The sequence below is a fragment of the Gossypium arboreum genome, chromosome 11, assembly GCF_025698485.1.
Source record: "Gossypium arboreum isolate Shixiya-1 chromosome 11, ASM2569848v2, whole genome shotgun sequence".
In the NCBI taxonomy this organism is placed as follows: Eukaryota; Viridiplantae; Streptophyta; class Magnoliopsida; order Malvales; family Malvaceae; genus Gossypium; species Gossypium arboreum.
In genome coordinates this window covers 133940054-133962824 of record NC_069080.1, presented here as the reverse complement: position 1 = coordinate 133962824, position 22771 = coordinate 133940054, and the positions used below count along the sequence as shown (strand labels likewise).

At 36.1% G+C, this 22771-nt stretch overlaps 1 long non-coding RNA gene across 2 annotated transcripts in view; it reads left to right on the top strand.

The window, feature by feature from the left end:
- The window catches only part of LOC128284067 (uncharacterized), a 30312-nt gene extending 9252 nt beyond the window's left edge, over nt 1-21060 (top strand). For both annotated transcript variants that reach the window (XR_008274381.1, XR_008274380.1), the window contains one exon: nt 20861-21060. This is a non-coding gene — a long non-coding RNA (uncharacterized LOC128284067). The remainder of the gene's footprint in view (nt 1-20860) is intronic.
- Nucleotides 21061-22771: the final 1711 nt, after the last annotated feature.

Genomic DNA, 22771 nt, shown 5'->3' with positions numbered 1-22771 from the left:
CCCAGCGATGGAGAGAAGTGGGCACACAGGTCCAACCCCCTCTGTTGGAAAAGGAAACCACTATGCTCTTCATCAATACACTGAAGGCACCTTTTATTAACCACATGCTGGGTAGCGCAACTAAGAGTTTTTCGGACATAGTAATGTCTGGAGAAATGATAGAAAATGCCATAAGATGTGGGAAAATAGAGGCTGGGGAAAACGCTAAGAGGTTAGCGCCGAGAAAGAAAGAGCATGAGGTGAATAATGTGAGCTCATATTCGAAATCGATCACCGTAAGCCAACCAAAGTCAATAACTACTAGACAGCAGGGCCCACCCAGACCAGGGCCCAACACAAAACAAAATAGGGAGAAACTTCAATTTACACCCATTTCAATGACGTACAATGAGTTATACCAGAGTTTATTTGATGCACATGTCGTGTCTCCCTTCTATCTGAAGCCAATGCAACCTCTATACCCCAAATGGTATGACGCAAATGCCCAATGCGAATACCATGCGGGAGCCACAGGACACTCGATAGAAAACTGCACCACTTTTAAGAAATTAGTTGAAAGACTCATCAACATGGGGATTGTGAAATTTGATGATGCATCCAATACAGAGAACCCATTACCAAACCATGGGGATAAGGGAATAAATGTGATAATTAAGAGTTCGGGGAAAGAAATTAAGATGAGTATTATAGAAGTGAATACCCCGTTGGAGGATGTTTGGAAGAAAATGGTGGAAAGAGGGTTCATAGCACAGAATTTAAGGGTCAGACCTCGAGAAGCGGAGAATTATTGCGAGTTCCATGATCAAGAGGATCACGAGATTCAAAAATGCAGCGAATTCAGGGCTTTGTTACAAGGATTGATGGATAATAAGGAGCTGGAATTCTTCAAATATGTCGGGAGCCCGGGAGAAACAGATGTGTATACCTCCGAAGAAGGATCGATGAAGGGTGTTTACAAAGCCAACCACCCAGTGGTTATCATATCACGTCCGAGAATGAATGAAGCCAGGGCACAAGTTGCGCCAAAGGTCGTGATCCATAAGCCCGTTGCTTTCCCTTACAAGGATAGAAAAAGGGTACCGTGGAACTATAGCTGCAATGTGACATTCCCGGGAGAGAAGACCCTAATTAATGCATCAGAGGAAGTTCAAGACGAGGGTTTTTATATGCGCAGCGAAAGACGTTATACTCCAAGTACAAAAGTTGAACAGGTTAAAGAAAAATCATTAGCAATTGAGCAAAAGAAAGAGAAGCCGGTGGGGCCTGAACCAACTGTTAATGAATCAGTGACTGACAAAGAAGCCAAGGAATTCTTAAAATTTCTAAAGCATAGCGAATATAATGTCGTAGAATAGTTGCACAAACAGCCAGCACGTATATCGATACTGACCTTGCTTTTAAGCTCCGAAACCCATTGCAGCGCATTGATGAAAGTGCTGAATGAAACTTATGTTGCTAATGATATCTCTGTAAACAAACTGGACCGCTTAGTCAATAATATAAGTACCGACAACTTCATATTCTTCAATGACGATGAGGTACCGCCAGGGGGCCGAAGATTAACTAAAGCTTTGCACATCACGACTCGCTGTAAAGAGTACACATTACCGGGGGTATTGATCTACAATGGGTCTGCACTGAATGTCCTACCCCTATCTACACTGAATAGGTTGCTAGTGGATGGTTCCCATATGAAGACATGCCAAAGTGTAGTGAGAGCATTTGATGGCACGGAAAGGAAGGTAATGGGGAGAATTAAAGTACCCCTCTTAATCGGGCCGAGCACGTATGAAGTAGATTTCTTGGTCATGGACATTAAGCCTTCGTATAATTGCCTATTGGGGAGACCATGGATACACTCGGCAGGGGCAGTCCCTTCATCGCTGTACCAAAAGTTGAAATTAGTGACTGAAGGTTGGTTAGTGACAATCAATGCTGAAGAGGACATCATCGCGACAATAACCAGTGACATCCCATATCTCGAGGCAAATGATGAAGCAATAGAGTGCTCTTTTCGATCTTTGGAGTTTGTGAACGCGACGTTCATCACCGAAGAAAATAAGATTCCAATACCCAGGTTATCTGAGACTACAAGAATGGGACTGCCGCTAACTATTGGAAAAGGGGCTCTACCAGGAAGAGGACTCGGGAGATACCTCCAGGGAAGGATTAATGTACCAATGATGAAGGACAAACAAGACCGTTTTGGGTTAGGGTTTAAGCCGGACATGAAACAAAGAAAGAAGGAACTTGAGAAGAAGCAAGAAAGAAGGAGAGCGCAATTGAGCGGGGGAGAAATCGAATGGGAACCAATGATCTTCCCCTATATATCGAAGATTTTTGTGTCTGGAAGGGTCATTCTCTTCGAGCGGAAAGCATCGGGAAAGGAAATCTTAGAAGGAATGATGGAGAGTTTAGACATCAACGCCACGTATGAAGAAGGAACTGGGATAGAGAATCTGTCGGGCATTCGCCCATATGAGCCGGGAAGCGTTCTGAATAATTAGACTATGGAGGAGATTTCTGTAGTCTTTAGAACTAACTCAGAGTAATGTCCAAAACACACTTATTGCTCTAGGCCTAGGAGTAAGAAGTGTCATTTTGTGAAATATGCTTATGTTCGAAATTGTTATTTCAATAAAATGCATCCTTTTGACTTATTCTATGCAAATATTCTTTCATTCATGATCATCTCTTTGTTCTTAGATTCTTTTGTTCTTTGTATCTTCCTTCGCACCTACAACAGGTCTCCAGATATCAATGATGTGAGTGACATTGCTACTCATTCAGAGTCTCCTTTTGAGTGGGATATGTGTCTAGAAGGATCTCAGAACTTTGAGGATGGCGAAGACTGTAACTTATCCCCTGATTTGTTAAGGATGGTAGAACACGAGGAGAAACAGATTCTACCCCACAAAGAGACCGTAGAAATCGTGAACTTGGGAGATGAACTGGAAAAGAAAGAAGTAAAGATCGGAGCTTGCATTACCACAGAGACAAAGCGGGACCTTATTGAGTTACTCCAAGAATTTAAAGATGTCTTTGCATGGTCATATCAAGATATGCCTGGCTAAGTACTGACATTGTGGTACACAGGCTCCCCATCAAAGAAAAATGCAAGCCAATTCAGCAAAAGCTTCGAAGGATGCGGCCCGATGTTTTGTTGAAAATAAAAGAGGAGGTCAAGAAACAATTTAAAGTAGGCTTCTTACAAGTAGTTAAGTACTCGGAATGGGTAGCCAACATCGTCCCCGTCCCTAAAAAAGATGGAAAGGTACGGATGTGTGTAGACTACAAAGACTTAAACAAAGCCAACCCGAAAGATAATTTCCTGTTGCCTCATATTGACACTTTAGTGGATAACACGGCAAGCTACTCACTCTTCTCCTTCATGGATGGTTTCTCGGGGTATAATCAGATCAAGATGCATCCTGAAGACATGAATAAAACCACATTCGTGACTATATGGGGAACCTTTTGCTACAAGGTGATGCCGTTCGGATTGAAAAATACGGGGGCAACATATCAGAGAGCTATGGTAACCCTATTCCATGATATGATGCATAAAGAAATTAAAGTCTATGTCGACGACATGATCGCCAAATCTCGAACTGAAGAAGAGCATGTGCAAGTCTTGAGGAAATTATTTTTTAGGTTGAGGAAATTCCAGCTAAAACTCAATCCAGCGAAGTGTACCTTCGGGGCCAGGTCTGGAAAACTACTTGGATTCGTAGTCAGTGAAAAAGGGATTGAGATTGACCCAGATAAAGTCAAAGCCATACAAGAGTTACCTCCGCCGCGTACTCAAAAGGAGGTTCGATGATTCCTAGGAAGATTAAATTACATCGCTCGGTTTATTTCACAACTAACCGAGAAATGTGACCCCATATTCCTTCTCCTTAAGAAACACAACCCTAGTGTTTGGGACGAGGAATGCCAGAAGACCTTTGACAAGGTTAAGCAATATTTGTCTAATGCCCCAGTGTTGACACCACCTAGTCCAGATAAACCATCGACATCAGATTTGACGGTATTTGAAAATTCTATGGGATGCGTGCTTGGCCAACACGATGAATCGGGAAGGAAAGAAAGGGCGATATATTACCTCAGTAAAAAGTTCACTGAGTACGAGACGAGATATTCGTTCATTGAAAAGTTGTGTTGTGCCTTAATCTGGACAACCCGAAGACTGAGACAATACATGTTGTATCACATAACTTGGCTAATCTCTAAAATGGACCCTCTGAAGTACTTGATGGAGTCAACTGCTTTGAACTAGAAGATGGCCCAATGGCAAATTCTACTTTCTGAATTTGATATAGTCTATGTGAACCAGAAGGCCGTAAAGGGGAATGCGATAGCAGATTTCCTAGCCAGCAGGGCCCTAGAGGACTACGAGCCTCTAAACTTTGACTTCCCAAATGAAGATCTAATGTACATACAACCACTGAAGAAGACCCTCAAGAAGGTCATCCTTGGAAGCTAAACTTTGACGGAGCATCAAATGCCGTGGGCAATGGAATCGGGACAGTCCTGGTATCCCCGAACGGAGATCATTATCCCTTCACTAGTAAATTGGATTTTGACTGCACGAACAATATGGCAGAATACGAAGCATACATCATAGGAATACGTGCAGCCATAGAACGTAAAATCAAGGTGTTAGAGGTATATAGAGATTCTGTCCTAGTGATTTATCAACTCAAAGGTGAATGGAAGACAAGAGACCCCAAATTGATCAATTACCGGAGGTTGATCTTTGAGTTAATTAAAGAGTTTGATAATATTGTCTTCTACTACCTTCCACGAGAAGAAAATCAGATGGCTGACGCCCTAGCAACTTTAGCCTCTATGATCAAGGTGAACCAACCAAAGGATGTGAAACCAATCCAAATGAGCATTTATGAAGCTCTGGATCATTGTTACAACCTCGAAGAAGAAGAAGAAATTGATGAGCACCCTTGGTACCACGATATCCTGCGATATGTGAAGAATCGTGAGTACCCCGACCAAGCTACCGAGAATGACAAAAGAACGTTGAGAAGACTAGCCCATGACTATGTCTTAGATGGGGAGATCCTATACAAAAGAAGGAAGGATCAAATACTGTTGAGATGTGTAGATGCTATAGAGGCTAAGAAAATCTTAGAGGAAGTCCATGAGGGCGTCTGTGGGACACATGCTAATGGGTTTACAATGGCCAGGCAAATTATGAGGTTTGGATATTATTGGTTTACCATGAAAGGAGACCGTATTAACTACGCCAAAAGATGTCATAAGTGCCAAATCTATGGAGACAAGATTAATGTACCTCCCTCACCTCTGCATGTCATGACTTCGCCATGGCCTTTCTCAATGTGGGGCATGGATGTGATTGGGCCAATTTCACCAAAAGCTTCAAATGGGCATCGTTTCATCTTTGTGGTCATCGATTATTTCACCAAGTGGGTGGAAGCCCTTCATATGCCAATGTTACAAAATCGAAAGTTAGCAAGTTCCTAAAAAAGGAAATCATTTGTCGATATGGAATGCCGGAAAGGATCATATCTGACAACGCATTAAATTTAAACAATAGCATGATAGCAGAAGTCTGCAGTCAGTTCAAGATCAGACACCACAACTCGTTGCCGTATCGCCCAAAAATGAACGGTACAGTTGAGACAGCTAATAAAAACATTAAAAAGATCGTGGGGAAAATGACTGAAACTTATAAAGACTGGCACGAAAAGTTGCCATTCGCCCTCTATGCTTATCGAACATCTGTCAGGACTTCTACTAGGGCAACACCTTTCTCATTGGTCTATGGAATGGAGGCGGTTTTACCTATTGAGGTCGAGATTCCCTCCCTCAGAGTTTTGTTAGAAGTAAAGTTAGATGAAGTAGAATGGATCCAGTCCCTCTATGATCAGTTGAATCTGATTGAAGAAAAAAGACTAAGGGCTATCCGTCATGGTCAGATGTACCAAAAGCGAATGATGTGAGCTTACAACAAAAAGGTTCATCCAAGAGAATTCCACGAGGGAGACCTAGTATTGAAAAAGATCCTGCCCATACAAAAGGATTTCAGAGGAAAATGGATGTCTAATTGGGAAGGACCTTATGTGGTAAAGAAAGCCTTTTCTGGAGGAGCATTGATATTGGCTGAAATGGATGGCAAGACCTTACCCAATCCCATTAATTCAGACTCAGTTAAGAAATACTTTGCCTAAAAAAAAAAAGGGAGAGGCCAGGGTGAAAACTCGCAAAGAACACCTTGAGACCAAAGGGATTTTAAATTGAAAACCTATAAAGGGCGATTCAAATGTTGATCAAAGATGGGGCATACGATGGTCTTATGATACCTAAAATTAACAAGGAGGAAAGATGTTACAAGAGTACTCTAGATCCCCTAAACACATATTGGGCAAAAAGAAGTCCTCAAGAAGCCAGTACAGAGAAGCTCACGTTGCGATATCTGGGGCACCTATTCCCTTCCTATTCATTTTGTATTCTAGCAATGTTTGTTGACCGTGATGAATCTATTCCCTTCAAATTTTGTTCTGATAAATTTCAAATCTTTTTCAGGCATTTTGCATTGAAATGATGATTAATGGACTAAAAGTCATTTTCATAAAAAGAGTTCTGTATATTGCTCTGAAAGTTTCTAAGATAGTACAGGAATCTAAAACAGGACTATTATTTAGAACTAACCAAACTCAAAGATTGGAAGCATATGAGAAGAAAGAGTTTAAATTGAGACTACCTCTTCGGGTTTTCTGATTCAAAATTTGAGCTAAACAAGAAGATAGGGTACCATTCCAGTGAAAGAACCTTGATGAACAAAGAGCAATGGCAATCTAAACATTAAAAGAGATTCTCGCTCACAACATGTTGCACCTATACATTCATATATTATTCATAACGCATTTTATTAGGAGCATTTGATTCATTTTAATTATAGCATCCTAATTCATTGGCATATGCATAAATACATAGAACTGATTCTACAAGTCATGTTTCTAGAATCAGTGAATTCACTAGACCTTAACCCCCTAAACAGTAGGGTAATAGGCTGAAAATTACAAATCTCGTCTCCCTGAAGTTGCAGTGGAACAGATCAAATCCAGCGAATCCTGTCTTCCTGAAGACTTAGTGAAGCAGATTGAAGTCACTAGCCTTATCTCCCTGAAGTACAGAGGAGCAAACTGAAGTTACAAGTCTTATCTCCTTGAAGTCGCAGTGGAGCAGACTAAATGTACAGACCTTAAACCCCTAAGCAGTAGGGTAACAGATTGAATTCAAAGGGCTTTAACCCCTAAGCAGTAGGGTAACAAGCTGAATTTGCTGATCTTATCACCCTAAGCAGTAGGGAAACAGATCAAAGAAGATGGGCCTTAACCCCCAAGCGAAGACGGTAATAGGTGAAAATCACAGATCTTGCCTCCTGAAGTTGCAAGTGGAGCGATCAAATACATCAATTTTGCCTCCTCGAATGCAAAGGAAGCGATTCAAACCACCAAGCTTTAACCCCTAGCAAGAGGGTAACAAGTGAAGTTTATAGATATTATTGCCTAAGCAATAGGGTAACAAACCAAATTTTCAAACCTTAAACCCCTAAGCAAGAGGGTAACAGTTGAGTTTACTGATCTAAACCCCAAGCAAGAGGGAAACAGATCAATGATGACAAGCCTTAACCCCCTAAGCAGTAGGGTAACAAGTTGAAAATCAAATATCTTCTCCCTGAAATGGCGTTGGAGTAGCTAAAAGCCACAGCAGAGTTCCTTGAAGTTTCAGTGGATTAATCGAAGCTACAGCAGATCCCTTTGAAGTTTCAGTGGAATTGATTGAAGTCACGTGTCTTATCTCCATGGAGTTGCAGTGGAGCAGATCAAAACAAACCTTACCTTCTTGAAGTTGCAGTAGAGCAGTGATGCGAAGCGAATCAACAAGATTGGAATAAAGCTACCTGGAGAAAAGGAGCACTAAACAAGTCTAGACACAGTGAAATCGGGTAAAATTGGTCTTTCTTAAGTCTTTGTTCTGTTCTCGTTACACGACAACAAGCAAAGAGGGGCAGCTGTACAAGCCCAATTTTGGGCCCAAATAAACATAACCCAACTACCCAATTAAAACCCAATACAAGCCCAAAACCCTTAGCCCAAAACACTAACCCAACCCAAAAAAAAAATCAAAAAAAGAAAACCCTAATCCCACCTACTCCACCACCCTTGTTGGCCACCCACCTTGGCCACCTACACCACTATGCCACCACTCCACTTGCACTTACAAAAGGAAGAGAAAAGAAAGATAATGTAAAAATAAATCATGTAACAAGGCTATAAAAGCCATCAAAACACAATGTAAAAGGACCTTTTTTTTTCTTCATCAATACAAAGGAGAGACATTGAATAAAAACAACAGCAATTCAAAGCAAAAAGAACAACGAAAGTAATTGAAATAGAAAGGAGGTTCAAAATCGGGCTAAGGTTTTATTTTCCTTTCTTCTTTTTTTTTTCTATTTTTGAATCTATCTTTTCCTATACAATATATTAGATTATATCAAAAAAATATAAAAAAAATATAAAAAGAAAAAAGAAAAAGCGTACCATTTATATTTTCCGGCCACCGTGTGCGGTGGCCGGCGACGGCGGTGGTCCACGGTGGCGACCGGACTGAAACCTCGCTAGAATAATGGCCATACCCGTTCGACCCGACCCGCCTTACCTGAGATCCGCGCGTTTTTGCTATAGTGGGTTATTTGCCAAATAAGTCCTTCCACTTTTAATTCAGTTTGCAATCATTTTTGTTTATCTAAATTGTACTTAATAATTTGTTTCAGTCCTCAATTTAATCCCTTTTATTATTTAACTATTTTATCTGTTAAATTAGTTAATTTCATTATTTTTGTTATTATTTATGCTATTATCGTATTTTCATGTATATATTATATTGTTGTTATTATTATTATTAAATTTTCTTATTATTACTATTATTTTTATTCCTTTTATTATTGTTTATTATCAATATTTATTACTATTGCTATTATTGCTATTATATCTTAATTTATATTCGTCTTATCTAATTTTATTTCTCTCTTTATATTTATGTTTATATTTTATGTATTATACCTATCTTTATATTTACGCATGAACATTACTATTCTACTATTGCTTTTTTTTTTATTATCTTCATTGGCAATTTTACTTATTATCATTTTGTATCTTTATTAACATTATTACTATTATTATTTCACTATCATGTTTTTCTTATCACAATTTTTATTATTTTACTGTTACAACTTAACGTGCTATTATTACTATTATTTTATTTTTTATTACCATTATTGTTATTGTAATTATATCTATATGTATTTTGTTAATACCATTTATTACTATTTTATGCTTTTATTTATTATAAGTTTTGTTTTTTATTATATTCTTATATTTTTTCATTTAATTTAAATAATTTGTATTTTATTTAAATCTCACTCACCTGGCTCAATTTTTCTCATTTAATTTAAATTACTTTTTAAATCGCCATATATTTTTGTTTTTAAAAAATAAAATCACTGTTTTTTTTACCGGGTTTCAATTTTTCATTTAATTTAAAATTGTCATTTGAATTTTTAATCAATTAATTTTTATCCTAATTTTATTATTATCAAATCTTTAACATTTGTCATTAATTTTTTATTTTTCATTTTAATTTTCAATTTTCAATTTTTGACATCTAATCACATTTTTTTTAAATTTAAATTTTTAATAAATTAAATTTATTAAATTTCATTTCATTATTTAAAAGATTGTGGAGACTCTCATTCGCTTTCATTTAAATCTAAGTTTATATTCCTTTTTTTCAAAAAAAATGGTTACTTATAATTGTCGTAACCATTTTTAAAAAAAAACTGCATCGACTTGGAGAAAAAAAACAAAACGGAGTCGCCACCAATCTTTTTAGGTGTGATTGGATCACCTTGTAAAAGTGGTTGTTTTAATGAATGGTTTGATTTATTTAAACAACGATTTTGGTCCACGTAAATCAAGAAAACAGTTCGGAGTCTGCATATTAACGAGGAAGGATTAGCACCTCAGAGCGCCCAAAAAATTGGTACCTAGTTGATTAATTAATATCTTAGTGTCGAAAATGGAAAGCTTGAAAGACATTGAAATACGATCCTCTTCGTAAAAATGCTAATTTGAAAATGACTCAATAAATTAAAACAAATGTTAAAGACTCTCTCATCTCAAGTAATAAAATGTCACGCTAATAAGTTAGGACACTACATCTCAAACTTTGAGAATGTGCTTGCCTTTATTTAAAATTCATATATTCTAAAATTTTTAAAAGGCTGTTTGGTTATTTAGGATAAACAAGAAAAGTCAAACCTAGTAAGTTAGGGCACGCTTTCTAATTTCCTAATACCAAATATTGCCTTTATTTTTAAACAAATTTTATTTCGAGGTGACAAAATGTCGCACTCCAGAAGTTAGGCACAACACTCGCATTCAAAATAAGTGTTTTTTCAGATTATGATTTAAGAGGATTATATCGTTATTTAAATTTAAACGAGGAAAACCGAAACCCAAGAAGTTAGGGCGCAATTTTCTAATTGTCTAAATAATAAACTTGTTTTATTTTAGAAAACGCAATTATATGCGCCGAGTAAAAGACCAATGTAATCATAATCGCATGGTGAAATAAGAAACGAAGCAGATAATATGCATAATAATAACAAAGGTGGTGATATAAACAACAATTATAATGACAAAATAATATGGATTTGTAGATATATTGAGACATATAAGAATAAAAGAATCAACATAATGAAATAATGATAATGAGACCAAATTAAATAAAAATACAACGATAAAGGAAATAACAAAGCAAATTATAGTATAAATTGATTTTAAATCGGGGTAAGCAAATAAACATATGAGTAAGTAAACAAACTTATAATAAATAAAAAGCGAAAATAGTAATAATGGTATAAACATAAATAAGTATTATATAAAATAAAATAATGATACAAAATAAATAAAAGGTTTGGAATTACATAAAAGTATAAACGAATAAGTGGTGAAATCAATGTATTATATAAAACGTAAATGTATAAAAGAGAAACCATAATAATAGTAGTAGATATAATGAAAGTAAAAAATAATACTAGATATGACAATAGTAATATTAGTAATAAAAATAATAGCTATAAGAATACTAACCATGACAATAAGGAATAATAGTAATAATAATAAAATAAAAGTCATGTTAATAATACATTAAAATATAATAATAAAATACTGAAAGTGGTAGTGGTAATATATGAGTAATAGATAATAGAAAGAATATAAAATACAATAATAATAATTGTAATAATATAAATAATAACGTATATGTATGAACAATAATAGTAATACAAAGAAGTAATAATAATAATAATATAAATGATAATATGTACGTAAAAATCATAATAGTTAGAGATAAAAGATAATGGAAGTAGTAATAATAATGGTATTAAAACAAAATACATATAGATATAAGTACAATAACAATAATGGTAATAAAAAATAAAAATAATAGTAATAATAGTACGTTAAGTTATAACAGTAAAATAATAAAATTGTGATAAGAAAAACATGATAGTAAAATAATAATAGTAATAATGTTAATAAAGATACAAAATGATAATAATTAAAAATGCCAATGAAGATAATAAAAAATAGCAATAGTAGAATAGTAATGTTCATGCGTAAATATAAAGATAGATATAATACATAAAATATAAACATAAATATAAAGAGATAAATAAAATTAGATAAGACGAATATAAATTAAGATATAATAGCAATAATAGCAATAATAATAAATATTGATAATAAACAATAATAAAAGGAATAAAAATAATAGTAATAATAAGAATATTTAATAATAGTAATAATAACAACAATATAATATATACATGAAAAATACTGATAATAGAGCAAATAATAACAAAAATAATAAAATTAACTAATTTAACAGTAAAATAGTTAAATAATAAAAAAGGGATTAAATTGAGGACTGAAACAAATTATTAAGTACAAATTTAGATAAACAAAAAATGATTGCAAACTGAATTAAAAGCGGAAGGACTTATTTGGCAAATAACCCACTATAGCAAAAACGCGCGGATCTCAGGTAAGGCGGGTCGGGCCGCACCGGTATGGAATAAAACGACTTCGTTTTGGGTGTTTAAGGCCAGTCCCAAAACGACGTCGTTTTGGTGGCCTATATAAACCCCAAAAAAAATTTTTAAGTTCATTTCTTCTCCTTTTTAAAAAAAATTTACTTTCTTCCTTTTTTGTTCTCTGTAAAGGCCATTGCTCCGGCGAGGTTTCAGTCCGGTCGCCACCGTGGACCACCGCCGTGTGCGGTGGCCGGAAAATATAAAAGGTAAGTTTTTTGTTTTTTTGTTTTATATTTTTTAAAATATTTTTTTTGATATAATCTAATATATTGTATAGGAAAAGATAGATTCAAAAATAGAAAAAAAAAAAAAGAAGAAAAGAAAAGAAAACCTTAGCCTGATTTTGAACCCCATTTCTATTTCAATTGCTTTCGTTGTTCTTTTTGCTTTGAATTGCTGCTGTTTTTATTCAATGTCTCTCCTTTGTATTGATGAAAAAAAAGGGTCCCTTTTGTAACGCCCCAATTTTCGGGAATCCTGTGAATGTTGGCATAGGTTTAATTATGTTAGTGGGCCTCTAGAAGGCCCAAGCTTAAGATAGAACCCGGTAATTTTAGTTAATTTTTGTTCCATAACAAAAAGGGGGTGAAATTATGAAATAGAACCTATGTGAAAATGTTTGAAAATGCTATAGGCTAAATTGAAGTGACCAAATAAATAGGAGTGCAAAATAGGAGGATTTGCATGACAAACCTCCCATTTTACATGAAGTGGCCAGACATAATGTTGTTGTAGACAAAATGTGCACTTGATATCCATAATTTATGGTACAAATTGATACAAATTGATAATAGGTTAGGTAAATGTTTCATGATAATAGGTTAGGTAAATGTTCCATGATAATGGGTTAGGTAAATGTTTCATGATAATGGTTTATGTAAATGTTTCATGATAAGAATTTCATGTCTTTTGTATTAAAGAATTAAATAGATGAAATATGAAGTTTTATTAAAAGAAAAAGGGGTGAAAAGAACAAAGTTTTGTCCATCTTTGTTCATCATAGCTAAAAGTTAGAGAAGAGAAAGGAGAGGAGAAAACTCTTGAGTATTCGGTCATTAGGAGGAGGAAAATTGAAGGTAAGTTCTTGGTACCTTGCTTCTATTTTGAGGTTCATGAGTTCTTCTTAATTCTACCTTAACTCTTGAAGTATATTTTGATTTTTAGTTGTGTTGTGAGCATTTAGTCATGAATTAAAATGAAGGAAATGGTTGTTGTTTCATGTTCTTTTGATGAAAAATGGAAGATAGGTGAAGTTGAGCCAAACAAATGAACATGCATGTGCCTTAGATGCTAAAGGGAAAAATCGGCTAACATGTTGTGCTTTAAAATGATGAAATGGAGATTATACTTAAGTAAAATCATAGATATGTGATGATTGATTGGTGATATACATGTTTAAATAACAAGCATGCAAGTTAGGTGTGAATGAGTGATTTGGTAATAAATCTACTTGGGACAGCAGCAGTAACATGACTTTGGAAAATCACCATAAATTGTGGGAGATGAGTTAGGAGCTGCATAAATTATGTAATTAAAGCTTAATGAGTCTAGTTTCAAATGGAATAAACTAGAACATATTTTGAATTCTGTACAATGAGAAATTTGATTCGTAATGAAGAGTGGTCAGATTAGTCAAACAGTGAAACATGGGAAACTTTGAGAAAAATCTGGTATTGATTGGATAAACCAAAAATTCTGAAAATTTTATGGATAGAAGATATATGAGTCTATTTTCAGGGAAAATTAACGGCACTTGATTTGGAGTTTCTTAGCTCCAGTTATAAATGATTTAGTGACTGTTGCTCAGGAAGACAGCTTGCAGTGAAATTATGATTATGTGGTAAACATTGACAAAAATTTGTTAATGAGTTGCTTATTGATTTCTTATAAGCTTACTATGATCTGTAGGTGTGGTTGGTCGAATATTATAAGGGGTTAATACGTAGTTTGTATTTGAATAGTTAGATTAACGTGTTAGTAATCCAATTGTAGGCGGTTCGTGTGTGGATCTCACAAGATATCGTCGCAAATGTGTGTGTAATCGACACCTCTCATAGACTAGATTGGCAAAAGCCAAAAGCGAAATGCCGAAAAGTCGGTATTTTGGGAATTTTGAATGTGCGAATGCTCGTAAGATAGTTGGGTTTGTATATTTGGTAATCTAAAGTAATAAACTGCAGACGCGCGATTTCGTACATTTTGATAATTTGGGCTTAATGGGCCAAAGATCGGGTTCATGGGCCAACAGCCCAATTCGTAAGTATCTTGTATAAGTGTTCGATAGTATGTAAATAGTTAGGATATGCATGAAAACCCTAAAAGTAGCTAAATTACTATAATACCCTATGTATGGAAAATTATGTTATACCTCTAGGTGCAAATTACCGTTATACCCTGTGGTTAATTTTGGTGAAAAGCATGACGATCGATTCTCGTATGATGTATGCCATGATTATATATCATTGCATGGGGACATGGGTTATATTATGGAGGAAGCGTTCTGGTGGCTATGCCACAAATATCTGATCTGGTGGCTCTGCCACATATATCTGCTTCGGTGGCTCGCCACGATTATCTCAGATCCGTGACTCTGTCACATTATCTGTTCTGGCAGCCATGCTGCAAATTCTGTGGTGTGTAGCGGTTGGATGGGTCGAGTTGTCTCCCCACACGGTGTAAGGTTGGTATGGGGGTGTATACGGTTGGATATGGTTGGGTTTCTGCATAAACATGTAATATCTGTTCTATTCTGCTATGGGCCTATGGGCTTTATTCTGAATTCTGTTCTAGGCTAAGGCCAACTTATTATGTTTCTGTGGGTTGAGCTGATTTAGACTATGGTTGGGTTATTTTACACACTGAGTTTCCCCAAACTCATCCCTTTTGTTTTCATCCACGCAGGAAATCCCCAACCATAGTGGGCTTGGAGCTGTGAGGGAATTCGAAGTGGCCACCCGTTCGAAAGTTTGATTTTCTTCCGTGAACTGGACATCCTTTTATTACGTTTGAGGTTTTGAGCTTTTAAATGTAATAAGGCCGCTTATTTATTTTGATGGTTTTAATATGTATTACTAAGATAGGTAATACTTATTTTAACTGTTGAAATTGGATAGCTTTAGCGCGTTTTCAAAAACAACAGTTGATTTCAAAATAACACGACAACAAGCAAAGCTTCCGCAATGAAAGTATTTTCCAAAATTAATCACTTTTCCTAAAATGACTTAATCGAATCGGTTTCCTAGAAATATCCATGACGTTAAGGTGTGGCAATGGCGGTATGCATGTCTAGGATTGGATCCGAAGGAGCTTGGTACTTAGCAATCCGATGGACTCACCACCTCTTTTCCGGTTTCCTACCGGTGCATGACTTCCATTCACTTTAACCCTTAATGAATTAATCTTTTGAACATCAAGTATGATTTTCTGGACTTAGAATGGAATTTTTTTTTTTTACATTTTTGATGTGGCATGCCGGATTCGGCCATAACTTCTGGGCTGGGTTTGGGGTGCTATATTTAGTGGTATCGAGCAAGTTACAACAACTCTACTGTGGAATGGGTTTACAAAAACAAAGATTTTGAAAGCGAAAATTTTATAAAGAATGCGAAAACTTGATTTTCAAAATTTAGATCTTTAGAAGGTGGCATTCAATCTCTACTCAAGTCTGTAAGTATTCGAATTTTTCAATATTTTCTGAATTATCTGTCATCATGAAACCCTACTAGGACACTCTAGATAGGATGATCTGAAACCATAGGAAAATCGATAAGAGATTGAAATCAGTAGCTAGACTTCGATTTTGCGAAAACAAACTCTGAACTACTGTCTAATTCATAAAACATCTGTAATAAACACTGGAATATTAATTGATGCATAAAAATTCGTAATCAAGATAATACGATATTAGTACAATAGGCCGTGGATGGGGCCGAGGAAGTGCTCGAGCGAGATCTTCGTCTTCGAGACATATGCCGGCGGTGGATGCACCGGTACCACTGGCAATAGAGGTAGAGTCTCATGATCGCGGTGCCGAGGATGATGCCTGTCACAGGCAATGCTTCGTGTTCTGGAAAGGGTTACCGGGGCAAGTACGGGCAATGGAGTTCGGGGATCTATTTCTGAACGACTTCGGACTAACGGAACGGAGATCTTTAAGGGCGTGTCTGGTATAGCCCCGAATGTGGCGGAATATTGGTTAGAGGCCACAGAACGGATTATGGACAACTTGGACTACTCTGAGGAGATTGTGAGTGGGGTATCTGTACTAAGTCCTTTGGGTCACTCGGTTAGGGTAGACAAACTGTATAGGGATGTACCCTTAGAAACTCACGGTAAGATTTTCCCTGGAGATCTGATGGAGTTACCGTTCGGAGTGTTTGATCTCATTTTGGGAATAGACTGTCTTGTTAAGTATAAAGCGACTCTGGATTGTGCTGTTAAACGAATAGTGTTAAGGACCACAAAGGAAGAGGAGGTTATGGTGATAGGTGAGCGAAGGGATTATTTGTCCAATGTGGTGTCGGCATTAAGAGCTGAGAAGTGGATTCGGAAAGGTTGTGAGGCCTATTTGGCATTTGTAAGTCAGTCAGAAGAGGAGGGACTGACAATAGATAAGGTTAGGACCGTAAAAGAGTTCCAAGATGTTTTTTTAGAGGAGCTTCCAGGATTGCCTCCGAATCGAGAAGTTGAGTTTGGAATAGACTTGTTGCCTGGAATGGCGCCTGTGTCTATCGCACCGTATAGGATGGCACCGAAGGAGTTAGTAGAGTTAAATGCTTAAATTCAAGAGTTGTTGGATAGGGGCTTTATTAGGCCAAGCATGTCTCCATGGGGAGCACCGGTGCTATTCGTGAAAAAGAAGGATGGTAATGCGGATGTGCATTGATTATCGCCAGTTGAATAAACTGACGATTAAGAATAAGTATCCACTGCCAAGGATTGATGATCTATTCGACCAGCTTAGAGGAGCTTCTGTATTTTCCAAGATCGACCTTCGATCTGGATACCATCAGTTAAGGGTAAAGGAAGTGGATATCCATAAGACAGCATTCAGGACTCGGTATGGTCATTACGAGTTTCTGGTTATGCCATTTGGACTAACGAACGCTCTTGCAGTGTTTATGGATCTGATAAATCGTGTGTTCCAACTATTTTTAGATCAGTTCATAGTCGTCTTTATTGACGATATCCTGGTATATTCTGAAACTAAAACGAAACATGATGAGCATCTCCGTATAGTGCTGTAAGTATTAAGGGTGAAGGAACTCTTTGCGAAGTTCAGCAAGTGTGAATTTTGGTTGAGGGAGGTAACTTTCTTAGAACATGTGGTCTCTGCTGAAGGGATTAAGGTGGACCCTCGGAAAATTGAAGCGATTTTGGAGTGGAAGCCACCTAGGTCAGTGTCAAAAATACAGAGTTTTTTAGGACTGGCAGGATACTACAGAAGGTTTGTGGAAGGTTTTTCTGTGATGGCAGCACCCCTGACAAAACTCATAAGGAAAGGAGTACCGTTTGTATAGACTAAGAAGCAGCAGGAAGCTTTTGAGAAGTTGAAGAAAGTTCTGACTGAAGCACCTGAGTTGATTCAGCCGGAGTCTGGGAAGGATTTTAGTGTGTACAGTGACGCATCACACGTGGGTTTGGGCTGCGTGTTAATGCAGGAGGGTAAGGTGGTTGCATATGCATCACGACAACTTAAACCTCATGAAGGGAACTATCTTACTCATGATTTGGAGTTGGCGGCAGTGATATTTGCACTTAAGATTTGGAGACATTACCTGTACGGAGAAAGGTGTATTATACTCACTGACCATAAGAGTCTTAAGTATTTGTTGACTCAGAAGGAGCTAAACCTTAGGCAAAGGAGATGGATTGAGTTGCTTAAGGATTATGACTGTTCGATCGAGTATCACCCAAGCAACGCTAATGTGGTAGCCGATGCTCTAAGTCGTAGAGTCAGATTCGATCCGAGAGCAATGTTTGCTCGTCTCGAGTCTCAGATGATGATAGAAGTCTCATTTGAGTTGCAAGTGAGGCCAACCTGGGGATCAGATTAAGGAAAACAGTTGAACGATGAGTCTTTGGTCGCTCATTTTCAACAAGTTAAGGAAGGAAACTTCTAAGTTTGGGAGCGAAGAGACGATGCAACAAGCAATACCCTCATCTGTTTGATTAGGTAAATTTCGAGGACGAAATTTCTTTAAGGAGGGTAGAGTTGTAACGCCCCAATTTTCGGGAATCCTGTGAATGTTGGCATAGGTTTAATTATGTTAGTGGGCCTCTAGAAGGCCCAAGCTTAAGATAGAACCCGGTAATTTTAGTTAATTTTTGTTCCATAACAAAAAGGGGGTGAAATTATGAAATAGAACCTATGTGAAAATGTTTGAAAATGCTATAGGCTAAATTGAAGTGACCAAATAAATAGGAGTGCAAAATAGGAGGATTTGCATGACAAACCTCCCATTTTACATGAAGTGGCCAGACATAATGTTGTTGTAGACAAAATGTGCACTTGATATCCATAATTTATGGTACAAATTGATACAAATTGATAATAGGTTAGGTAAATGTTCCATGATAATAGGTTAGGTAAATGTTCCATGATAATGGGTTAGGTAAATGTTTCATGATAATGGTTTATGTAAATGTTTCATGATAAGAATTTCATGTCTTTTGTATTAAAGAATTAAATAGATGAAATATGAAGTTTTATTAAAAGAAAAAGGGGTGAAAAGAACAAAGTTTTGTCCATCTTTGTTCATCATAGCTAAAAGTTAGAGAAGAGAAAGGAGAGGAGAAAGCTCTTGAGTATTCGGTCATTAGGAGGAGGAAAATTGAAGGTAAGTTCTTGGTACCTTGCTTCTATTTTGAGGTTCATGAATTCTTCTTAATTCTACCTTAACTCTTGAAGTATATTTTGATTTTTAGTTGTGTTGTGAGCATTTAGTCATGAATTAAAATGAAGGAAATGGTTGTTGTTTCATGTTCTTTTGATGAAAAATGGAAGATAGGTGAAGTTGAGCCAAACAAATGAACATGCATGTGCCTTAGATGCTAAAGGGAAAAATCGGCTAACATGTTGTGCTTTAAAATGATGAAATGGAGATTATACTTAAGTAAAATCATAGATATGTGATGATTGATTGGTGATATACATGTTTAAATAACAAGCATGCAAGTTAGGTGTGAATAAGTGATTTGGTAATAAATTTGCTTGGGACAGCAGCAGTAACATGACTTTGGAAAATCACCATAAATTGTGGGAGATGAGTTAGGAGCTGCATAAATTATGTAATTAAAGCTTAATGAGTCTAGTTTCAAATGGAATAAACTAGAACATATTTTGAATTCTGTACAATGAGAAATTTGATTCGTAATGAAGAGTGGTCAGATTAGTCAAACAGTGAAACATGGGAAACTTTGAGAAAAATCTGGTATTGATTGGATAAACCAAAAATTCTGAAAATTTTATGGATAGAAGATATATGAGTCTATTTTCAGGGAAAATTAACGGCACTTGATTTGGAGTTTCTTAGCTCCAGTTATAAATGATTTAGTGACTATTGCTCAGGAAGACAGCTTGCAGTGAAATTATGATTATGTGGTAAACATTGACAAAAATTTGTTAATGAGTTGCTTATTGATTTCTTATAAGCTTACTATGATCTGTAGGTGTGGTTGGTCGAATATTGTAAGGGGTTAATACGTAGTTTGTATTTGAATAGTTAGATTAACGTGTTAGTAATCCAATTGTAGGCGGTTCGTGTGTGGATCTAAATCAAGATATCGTCGCAAATAGGTGTGTAATGACACCCTCTCATAGACTAGATTGGCAAAAGCCAAAAGCGAAATGCCGAAAAGTCGGTATTTTGGGAATTTATGAATGTCGAATGCTCGTAAGATAGTTGGGTTTGTATATTTGGTAATCTAAAGTAATAAACTGCAGACGCTGCGATTTCGTACATTTTGATAATTTGGGCTTAATGGGCCAAAGATCGGGTTCATGGGCCAACAGCCCAATTCGTAAGTATGCGTGTAAGTGTTCGATAGTATGTAAATAGTTAGGATATGCATGAAAACCCTAAAAGTAGCTAAATTACTATAATACCCCTATGTATGGAAAATTATCATATACCTCTAGGTGCAAAATTACCGTTATACCCCTGTGGTTAATTTTGGTGAAAAGCATGACGATCCGATTCGTATGATGTATGCCATGATTATATATCTGTTGCATGGGGACATGGGTTATATTATGGAGGAAGCGTTCGGTGGCTATGCCACAAATATTCGATCTGGTGGCTCGCCACATATATCTGATACGGTGGCTCGCCACGATTATTCAGATCCGTGACTCTGTCACATTATTCGCTCAGCAGCCATGCTGCAAATTCGTGGTGTGTAGCGGTTGGGTGGGTCGAGTTGTCTCCCCACACAATGTAAGGTTGGTATGGGGTGTATACGGTTGGATATGGTTGGGTTTCGCATAAACATGTAATATCTGCTCGCTCGCTATGGGCCTATGGGCTTTATTCAATTGCATTTTAGGCTAAGGCCAACTTATTATGTTTCTGTGGGTTGAGCTGATTTAGACTATGGTTGGGTTATTTTACACACTGAGTTTCCCCAAACTCATCCCTTTTGTTTTCATCCACGCAGGAAACCCCCAACCATAGTGGGCTTGGAGCTGTGAGGGAATTCGGAGTGGCCACCCGTTCTGAAAGTTTGATTTTCTTCTGGTGAACTGGACATCCTTTTAATTACGTTTGAGGTTTTAGGCTTTTAAATGTAATAAGGCCGCTTATTTATTTTTGATGGTTTTTAATATGTATTACTAAGATAGGTAATACTTATTTTAACTGTTGAAATTGGATAGCTTTAGGTATGCGTTTTCAAAAACAACAGTTGATTTCAAAATAACACGACAACAAGCAAAGCTTCCACAATGAAAGTATTTTCCAAAATTAATCACTTTTCCTAAAAATGACTTAATCGAATCGGTTTCCTAGAAATATCCATGACGTTAAGGTGTGGCAATGGCGGTATGCATGTCTAGGATTGGATCCGAAGGAGCTTGGTACTTAGCAATCCGATGGACTCACCACCTCTTTTAGGTTTCCTACGGTGCATGATTCCATTCACTTTAACCCTTAATGAATTAATCTTTTGAACATCAAGTACAATTTTCTGGACTTAGAATGGAATTTTTTTTTTTTACGTTTTTGATGTGGCATGCCGGATCCGGCCATAACTTCTGGGCTGGGTTTGGGGTGCTACACCTTTACATTGTATTTTGATGGCTTTTATAGCATTGTTACATGATTTATTTTATATTATCTTTCTTTTCTCTACCTTTTGCAAGTGCAAGTGGAGTGGTGACATAGTGGCGGTAGGAGTAGGTGGAGTGAGTGGCTGACTAGCATGGGGCTGGGGGCAGAGGCGGCAGAAGCTGATTTTGCTAGGGTTTTTAGTTTTATTTTAGGTATTGGACTTAGGTTTGGGTAATTGTATTGGGCTTATATCGGGCCCACAAATTGGGCTTGTACAAATACAAGTCATTTAGCAATGAAAGTTTCGTAGTGTTGTCAAAGACTAAGGTTCTAACACTTTGATGTTTCGGATTCAATTCTCACATTGCGGGAATCATGTATGGGTTGTCTTCAGTTTATTCGCCGGATTTAAATTCTACCATGTGTAAATCATTTAAAAAATTATTCTAGTTTAGTTTTGGATTTATTTCGATTATTTATTTGACGGTGCTTTATAATGCTTGATTTCAATTATAATTTATTCAAATATGTATAGTTTGTAATTTACTTTTTTTTTTTAAGTGTATAAGTACAATTACAATACAAGCAATATATATTCAAATAACTTATTGTCAAAATCAAGCATTATAGAGTGTAATAAAAGTAGTATGTAAAATATATTCAGAGCCAAACCAAAATAATGTTCGAGAGGACCCACGTAAGATAAGAATTAAGTCGGAATAAATATAAAGACAACACACATATGGTTGAACTTCAGTCATTAAGGTATCAGGGTCTCAACTTCTACCAACAGTATCAATATCTCATCGACAATGACTTCATTTTTAGTGACATGTTATTACTGAAATATATAAAATTATATATTTCTAGTGCGCCATATACAAATTCAAATTTCAAAACATTCTGATTATATCCCTAAACTATATATCTTTTATCAATTAGGTTCTTCCATTATATCAAATTTCGATTTTACTTTATTTTTAGTTTTTAATTTTAAAAGTTATAATAATATTTTATTTTTCTTTATAATTTTTATTTTAAATTACGTTATATAAGAGTTGATGTCTGTTTAATAGCTAAATTAACTATTTTAATAACGAAACAACTTTCATAATTTAACATTGCAATTAAAACATTTTAAATTAAAAAATAATTTAAAATAAAAATCGTAATTTAAAGATATTTAGTGAAATTACCCATAATGGGAAACGCGTGAACTAGGACTAATGCAAATGTCGTCATGATTGTACATTTCAAATAAAGAGTAATCAATATTTGTTGTCGCATTGTGTATAAATTT